General features: G+C 43.6%; 1 long non-coding RNA gene across 1 annotated transcript; it reads right to left on the bottom strand.

Annotated features, from left to right (window-relative positions):
* Positions 1–1,877: 1,877 nt before the first annotated feature.
* On the bottom strand, positions 1,878–3,189 carry LOC105999839. The gene is made up of 3 exons (XR_001175762.1): positions 2,773–3,189; positions 2,521–2,549; positions 1,878–2,354 (listed from the first exon to the last, which is right to left on the bottom strand). It is a non-coding gene; the product is annotated as an uncharacterized LOC105999839 (long non-coding RNA).
* Between the last annotated feature and the right edge of the window lie 5,596 nt (positions 3,190–8,785).

Below are 8,785 nucleotides of genomic sequence, written 5' to 3'. Positions count from 1 at the left end.
TCAGCATCATCTAAAAACAAAAATCAAATGTTATGAGATCTTCGTGAACAAAACTCCACCCACAGAAGACCTGCCACCCACTCTCTACCATGTACCTCCCTCTTCCCCAACACAATCTGGGACAGAAACCTAAGGTGTCACCACCCTTCCTGGGACAGCCATGAAACTAAAGAACCCTCTGATGAAGCAAGATGGCTGATGGAAAGACTTCAACCCAAAGACAGAATGTGAAAAAGTAATCAAGTTTTAAAATGGAAAAGACAGCTGGGAATATGGCTTAGTGGTAGAGTGCTTGCCTAGCATGCATGGAGCACTGGGTTCGATTCCTCAGTACCACATAAACAGAAAAAGCCAGAAGTAGCATTGTGGCTCAAGTGGTAAGAGGTCTAGCCTTGAGCACAAGCAGCTCAGGGACAGTGCCCAGGCCCTGAGTTCAAGCCCCAGGACTGTCAAAAATAAAAGGGACAATATATGGATATGTGAAATATCTCTTGAAACTCCTTTACATTTTTTATACAATTAATACACACACACACACACACACACACACACACACACACACACACACACACACCTAAAAAAGAATGACAGGAGCTAAAGTGCGAAAGAAATTACATGTATGTAATTAGAACAATGAAGCCTGAATTGCTTTAAAAAGAGTGAAGTGGGATTGATAAAGCAGATTAATTGGATCAGAATATATTGTATGCATGTATAGAAAAATCACAACAAAACCTCCTTGAGTAACTAATAAATGCTAATAAAATATTTTTAAATAAATGGAAAAATACAAAATTCACGAGAAAATAGTAAACATTAAAGACACACAAAAGTAAATTAAAATGGGAATGACTAGAATCCCTGGAAAGGGAAAACCAAAGCAAAGATGAAAATAAATCTCAGCTGGGCATGGTGATGAACCATGCCTCGCGACTCCTAGCTAGTTGAGAGGCAGAAGTCGGAGGATCACAGTTTGAGGTCAGCTGAGCAATTAGCAGGAGAACCTATCTGAAAAGCGTAGAAAGCAAAAGGAATGGGGATATGGCTCAAGGCTGCCTAGCAAAGATGAGGCCCTGATATCAAACCCTAGTACCAGAAATGAGAGTCGGGGTGGGACCACAAACATTCCTGAAATTAAAAAAAAAGTGATTTGTACTATATATTGAAAAAGAAAATGGCTTACTAGAGAAGTGGAAAAGTTCAAAACTAAACAACCAAAGCCAAAATACATTCTGGTAAACTTTTTTAACATTGAAAGATGACAACAACAAAAAATAGCTTCCAGAGATCCTATAAAAATTACCAAATGAGGGGCTGGGAAGGTGGCTCAGTGGTAGAGTGCTTTCCTTGCACGCATGAGGCCCTGGATTCGATTCCTCAGCACCACATAAGCAAAAAAAGTCGGAAGTGGAGCTGTGTCTCAAATGGTAGAGCGCTAGCCTTGAGCTGCAGAGCTGAGTGACAGCACCCAGGCTCAGAGTTCAGGCCCCATGACCAACAAAAAATAAATTATCAAATGACTTGTCAATGAGTAGATAATCTCTCAGTATAGTAGTGCATGCTAGTTAGTCACCCAGCTCAATGGGAGGCAGAGGTAGGAAGATCATGGTCCAAAAAGCACAATACTGGAAAATAAACTAAAGCCAAAAGGGCTTTGGTTATGGTCCAAGTGGTATAGCACTTGCCTAATAAGCATAAGGCCCTGAATTCAAACCCCATACCATACACACGTACCAAAAAACAGGGGGCGGGGGCGGGGAAGGAAAGGGCAAAAGCTCACAGTTTGCAGTTTGGGAGCCAAATTGTGGTTCCTAGAGGCTAATAAGAACAACAGGGGAGGTGGAGCATGGGTAATGTTGTCACTGAGAATGATTAGATAACAGAAACGAGTTCTTTTATTCTATTGTTTAGTGGCTATAAATAGCCATTTTATTTCACAATAAAAGGGTATATTGATTTACTTTATGAAAAAGACCAAAAACATGAAGTAGTCTCTGCTTCATCATTTGTCTTCTGAAGTCTGGAAGCTGCAAGTGGGGTTTTGGAGACCTTGTGGTAGAGCGAGGGGGGCTGGGAGGAGTTAGGTCTCAGGGAAATTTCCAGCCAGGATCTTGAAATGGGGTCTTAGAAAGTTCACAGGTAGGAGGGTGGGGGCTGCATGGTCTTGGGACACACAACCCTAGATCAGTTCACAACTCCAAGGACTAAGGAAAAGCCTTCTCCAGAACAGTGACTTCTTCAATATCCTTTTCCTAACCTGGGGCTCTGGGCCTGTGGGCACTCTGTCAGACTCCGAGGTCAAAGCTTCCATTAGGGCCTCAGTAGGGCTGTGAAGGGAGAAGAGCTCTTGAGACCTGCAGAGACAAATGATGAGGAGTCTCACCAGGCCACACCCCCATCCCAGCTCAGAGTCTCAGGAGACAGCACCGCCCAGCCAGCAGCACCCTCTGCCTGCACTCCTTCTCACCAAAGGGCTGGGAAAGAATCTAGCAGCCAAAGACAAAGTGCAGGAGACATTACCTCATGGCCAGCCTGAGCCTCTGCAGATCCTAGGAACAGAGAATGGAATGGCCCAGTTAGGGTGTTGTTGTGAATGGAATGGCCCAGTTATGGTGTTGTCATGTTCCTGAGGGATGGAGGATGGCCTGCAATGGCAGAACTCCATCTCTGTTGAGCTTCAGGAAAGACTCTCCTGGCGCCCCCTGGAGGAGGGAAACTGGAAGTGGAGGAAGACTGGGGGCAAGTGGCCAGAGTCTCCTGGAGGCTCCTTACCTTTCCAAGCCCTGAGGTGGATGATGAGTCCCGCCAGGAAGAAGATTACACCAAGCACAAAGGCTGCAATCCCACCTAGCATCTTTCTCCAGCAATATTCGATCTGAACTCCTATGAAAGACAGGTCTTAAAGGTAATTACAAAGCTCCAAATATTTGACACATATAACATCTCAAAGCCTGTGCCGAATGCCAAATCAAATGCTATTTAGGAAGAACGGCATTTAGAAATGCATCTCTGAGACCAGTGTTTACACCCATGGAGTCGCTTCCCATTTGTCGCTGAGTCTCATGTCTCATGTCAGTCCCCTCCCCCCTCAAATCCTAAGAACCAAGTATGAAAGGACACTAGTTCCCAAAATTGCAAGCAAGTAAGGATGGAAGAAAACAATGGAAAAGGGTGACATTGATCAAGATACATTGTTCTGTATAGTATCTTTACAATAAAAAAAATTTTTTAAAAGATACATTGTACTCATTATTTGACTTGTTGAAGTGAAACCCCTTGGTACAATTACTTAATTTGTTTTTGTTTGTTTTTGTCAGTTGTGGGGCTTGAACTCTGGGCCTGGGCACTGTCCCTGAGCTCTTCAGCTCAAGGATAGTGCTCTACCACTTGAGCCACAGCACCACTTCTGATTTTCTGGTGGTTTATTGGAGATAAGAGTCTCACAGACTTACCTGCCTGGGCTGGCTTTGAATCACAATCCTCAGATCTCAGCCTCCTGAGTAGCTAGGATTATAGGTGAGAGCCACTGACGCCCAGCTTGAGGATTCAGATTTTATCAGCCCTTCCCATAATCACCCATTCTAGTTGACAATGCTCTCATTCTCAAAGGCCATGAGACCCTTGATGTGGTCTAGGACCAAGACTAGGGTCCTGACCTGTGTGGATCACAAGTTAGTCACAGTTGGGGACAAAATATACACATAGCTTCTCCTATTTATAACGCATTTGTCCTGAAGCAGACAGAGCAGAGTCTATCTACAGAAGTTCAACCCAAACAAGCAAAGCCCAGCTAGAGCCTGGTAAACTTTCTGAACATTAAGAAAAATAAAATGGCCAGGTTCTGATGGCTCATGCTTGTAATCCTAGCCCTCAGGATGCTGAGATCAGAGCATTATGGTTCCCAGGCTGGAAATCCATGAGACTCTTATCTCCAATTAATCACTAGAAAACCAAAAGTGGCACTGTGGCTCAAAGTGGTAGATTGCTAGCCTTGAGGGAAAGAGCTCAGGGCCAATATCTTGGCCCTGAGTTCAAGCCCCATGATAGACAAAATAAATACACAAATACATAAGTAAATAATAAACTTGTTTATAGCTGGGTGCTGGTAGCTCACACCTGTAATCCTAGCTACTCAGGAGGCTGAGATCTGAAGATTGCAGTTCAAAGCCAGCCTGGACAGGAAAATCTATGAGACTTATTTCCAATTAACTACCAGAAAACCAGAAGTGGTGTTGTGGCTCAAGTGGTAGAGCGCTAGCCTTGAGCTGAAGAGCTGAGGGACAGTACCCAGGCCCAGAGTTCAAGCCCTATGACCAACAACAACAACAACAAAATCACTTCTAGGGATCCTATAAAAAGTTTCCAAATGACTCCTTCATAATTAGATTATCTTGACCACCCCTGCCTTCCTCCTCACCTTTCCGCCCCACAGTGAAGGGGGCCCCCAGCCTGTAGTTCTGTCTGCACACTAGGTCCACAGAGGCTCGGCTCTGCGCCAGGATGTCAGGCCGGTTGTTCCACTGCTCAGCATCGGGCTCCCCCAGTTCTGTCAGGGCCACGAACATCCCCACATCGCTGTCAAAGTGGACAAACTCCTCCAAGTTGAAGATAAATCTGACCACGAACTGCACCTTTTCTGTGCCATTGGTGAAGTAGCAGTCGGCCTTTGCCTGAATCACAAAATCTTCTGGAAAACACACACACACACACCAGCTCCATTAGGTTACATTTTGTGGATATCAGAGAGGGCTCAAAAGCAATGTTAAGTGAGAATATGATTCAATGCACAAGTATATATGTTATAGCCCACTTCATTGATTGTGAATGGAAGCACAATGTCTATGATTTCTTAATTCTATGCACTTGAGAACAGTAACATAAAAGGCCAGTGGCTCACAACTGTAATTGTAGCTACACGGTAGGTTGAGATCCAAAGATTGCAATTTGAAGCCAGCCTGGGCAGGAAAGTCTGTGAGGCTCTTGCCTCCAAATAACCAGCAAAGAGTCAGAAGTAGAGCTATGGCTCAAGTGGTAGAGTGCTTGCCTTGAGCACAAAAGCTCAGGGACAGCACCCACAGCTCAGGCCCCAGGACTGGCAAAAAGAGAATAGTAACATAGAAGGAAATTCAAATGAGACTCATAATCTCAAAGGCTGAGATCTGAGGACTGAGGGTCAAAACTAGCCCAGACAGAAAAGTTTATGAGACTCTTGGTATCTCAATTAACCAGCAAAAAGCCACAAGTAGAGATGTGGCTCATGTGGTAGGGAGCTAGCTTTGAGGAAAAAAAGGTAAGGGATAGTGGGGATAGTGCACAGGCCCTGAGTTCAAACCACAATACCAGCATTAAAAATATGGTGTTTGAGACTTGCAGGATAATTGTTATTGTTCTGTGACTGTGCTTTCATTTCTTTTCTTTCTTTTTCTTCCTTCCTTCCTTTTTTTTTTTTTGATGCCAGTCTTGGGTCTTGAACTCAGGGTCTGGGGTCAAGGCTAGCCCTCTACCACGGGAGCCACAGCTCCACTTCTGTCTTTTTATTTTTTATTTTTTTTTTGGCAGTTAATTGGAGATAAGAGTCTCATGGACTCAACCGTCTGAGTAGCTAGAATTACAGGTCTGAGCCACCAGAGCCAGGCTCTGCTTTCATTTCTAAGTTCAGAGCCTCCTCAGGCTTTGCTGGGCCTACTAGGTTCATCTTTGTCTGTCACTGATTGCAGGTGAAATTTCAACCTCTAATTACTTGGCATTTATGTCATTCTTTATTTCCTTTATAGTCTAAATTTTTAAAAAAAAACAATTCTTACTTGTTCATCCTCACTCAGGAGGCTAAGATCTGAGGATTGCAGACCCAGGCAAGAAAGTCTATGTAAGACTCTTCTCTCCAATAAAGTACCAAAAGAGCTAGACATGGAGCTGAGATTCAAGTCTAGCCTTGAATAAAAGAAGCTCAGAGACAGAACCCAGCCCCTGAGTTCAAGCCCCAGGACTGGCAAAACAATAAAAATAAAAACCTATTCTATCACAGTATGTTCACACAAAAAAAAACCTATTCTGATTTTGTCCTCATTTTTGTTGCCTAATGGACTTAACTCAGAGTAGTTTCTATTCTCTAAAAACAATGATAATCTCCCTCCAGGTCTGTTCCTCTTTTGTATGTAATGAAACTGACTTTTAAAGGGGATTCTATTCTGAGTACAATACATCCTGTTTTCTGCTCATCCAAACGTGCTTTCATGATTAAATGCTTCATGTTTGTGTACCTTGTTTTCTCAGCTAGGAAAATGACAGAGACAACTTGTACCCACCATCCCACAGACAATTATGCATTCAACTTCTCAAAATCACTTACTGCAATTCTGAATATGCACTGGCATATTCAGATGACAGCAGAAATTGCTTCCAATTTCCTTTGTCCACACAGACCCCCCAACAGAAAGACACAGTTACAACCATCTTGGCTTAAGAATAGCAATTAATACCAGGTGCCAGTGGTTCTTGCCTGTAATCCTAGCTACTCAGGAGGCTCAGATCTGAGGATCACAATTCAAACCACCCCAGGCAAGAAAGTCTGTGAGACTCTTATTTCCAATTAGCCACCAAAAAAGGCCAGAAGTGGACTTGTGGCTCAAGTGGTAGAGTGCTAGCCTTGAACAAAAAAGCTCAGGGACAGCACAAAGGCTCTGAGTTCAAGCCAAGACTGGCACCAAAAAAAATAGAAAGGAAGAGAGAAAGAAAGAAAGAGAGAAGCCGGGCGCTGGTGGCTCACGCCTGTAATCCTAGCTACTCAGGAGGCTGAGATCTGAGGATCGCGGTTCAAAGCCAGCCCAGGCAGGAAAGACCGTGAGACTCCTATCTCCAATAAACCACCAGAAAACCGGAAGTGGCGCTGTAGCTCAAGTGGTAGAGCTCTCGCCTTGAGCTGGAGAGCTGAGGGACAGCGCCCAGGCCCAGAGTTCAAGCCCCATGACCGACAAAAAAAAAAAAGAAAGAGAGAGAGAGAGAAAGAGAGAAAGAAAAAAGAGAGAGGAAGAGAGAGAGGAAGAAAGAGAGGAAGGAAGGAAGAACAGGAAGAAAGGAAGAAGAAAATCAATCACTCTCACATTGCCTCCAGCTTTTACTGTTCTCCTGACTGATATTGATACAATAAAGAATCTAACAAGATAAAAATTCCTCATCATTCCTCCCTAGTTCCCGAGCCTGTGTCTGGTCTGTAGTCCAGCATGTCCTTTTACCAGAGAGTCCATCGTGTGCAGTGAAGAGAGAAGACAAGTTTTCTACCAATGGGAAAAACACAGTTCTTCAAAGCCAGAAGCCTGGGCCCAACAGAAAAAGTATCCCCCCCCCCTTCCCCGCACCCAGCTAACACTATTTTGAACAAGCAGGGCTGGGGGAGGGGGGCGGGGGGGGGAGTTCTGTTCTTACCTGGAGTCTCTCTGCCTTCCATCATGGAGGACCCCATCCAGATCAGATTCACTAGCAGAGCCAGCCTCCAGCAGACCCACCTAGAATCCATTCTGGGAAGAAAAAAATTAAACAGTAAGCTGGGTAGTGGCTCAGGTCTGTAATCGGAGCTACTCAGGAAGCTGAGATCTAAGGATTCCAGTTCAAAGCCAGCCTGAGCAGGAAAGTCTATGAGACTCTTATCTTGAACTAACCACCAACAAGCTGGAAGTAGAGCTGCAGCTGAAGTGATAGAGGGCTACCATTGGGCAAATAGCACCCAGGCCACCGAGTTCCAGACCCAGTACTGGCACAAAAATAAACAAAACAAACAAAAAAACCAGCTGTTCACAGTGGACCTCTTGCCTCCACACAACCCAACCAAAAATATAGGTAAATTTCTGGCCTCTCTGGGATTGGTAAATTTGCTCTGACTGATAACCAATCAAAATAGAAGATCTTTGCATTATTAGTTGCTAGGCAGAATACGTTCACAAAGTTGTATGACACTACTCAAGAATTAATTACCTTCAAGAGCATTGGTAGTAGTTTAGGTGTATGGAAAATGAGATAAGAAAAATAAATTCTACACAGCATGGAATCTTGGAAGAGCTAGGCAGATTGCTTGAGATGCATCCTGCTATCCAAACTCAGCATCAGCTCCAGCCTGTTCTGAACAGTAGGTCTTCCTTCATATAGCGTGATTGCTGTTAATAGCAAAGACATGAAAATAAGGAAGGAAGTAGAAAGCATTCTGAAACATTAATAGTGGGATTATCAGAGAAGAAGAGAGCCAGGCACCAGTGGCTCACACCTGTAATCCCAGCTACTCAGAAGGCTGAGATCTGAGGATCGTGGTTTGAAGCCAGCCCAAGCAGGAAAGTTTGTGAGACTTATCTCCAAAAGTGGATATTGTAGTTAATGAATGACTATCTGGGAAGTTTTGTTGCAAAATTTAGCAAAATCCACTTTCCTACTTCAGTGGCCCATTAGAATTGAGCTAGAAATGGCTGGCATGTATGAAGATAAATGTCAGGTACTAGCACAGACACAGCACACAATAAACATCCAGTGAATAATTATTATGAGAATTATAAGTCATAACATTCTGGTTTCAAAAAAACAAAAACAAAAAACAAAAACCTAACATTTCTTATGACCACTAGATGGCACCAGAACATACCTAAACAAGGACATTTGTATTTATTCATTTTTAGTGTTGTTTTTTTTAATTTATTTATTTACTTGTTTTTGTTTTGTTTTTTGGTCAGTCTTGGGGTTTGAACTCTGGGCCTGGGCACTGTCCCTGGGCTCTTCAGCTCAAGGCAAGTGCTCTACCGCTTGA

This window comes from Dipodomys ordii, unplaced genomic scaffold, assembly GCF_000151885.1.
Source record: "Dipodomys ordii isolate 6190 unplaced genomic scaffold, Dord_2.0 Scaffold202, whole genome shotgun sequence".
NCBI lineage: Eukaryota > Metazoa > Chordata > Mammalia > Rodentia > Heteromyidae > Dipodomys > Dipodomys ordii.
This window is presented reverse-complemented; position numbering and strand designations above follow the sequence as displayed.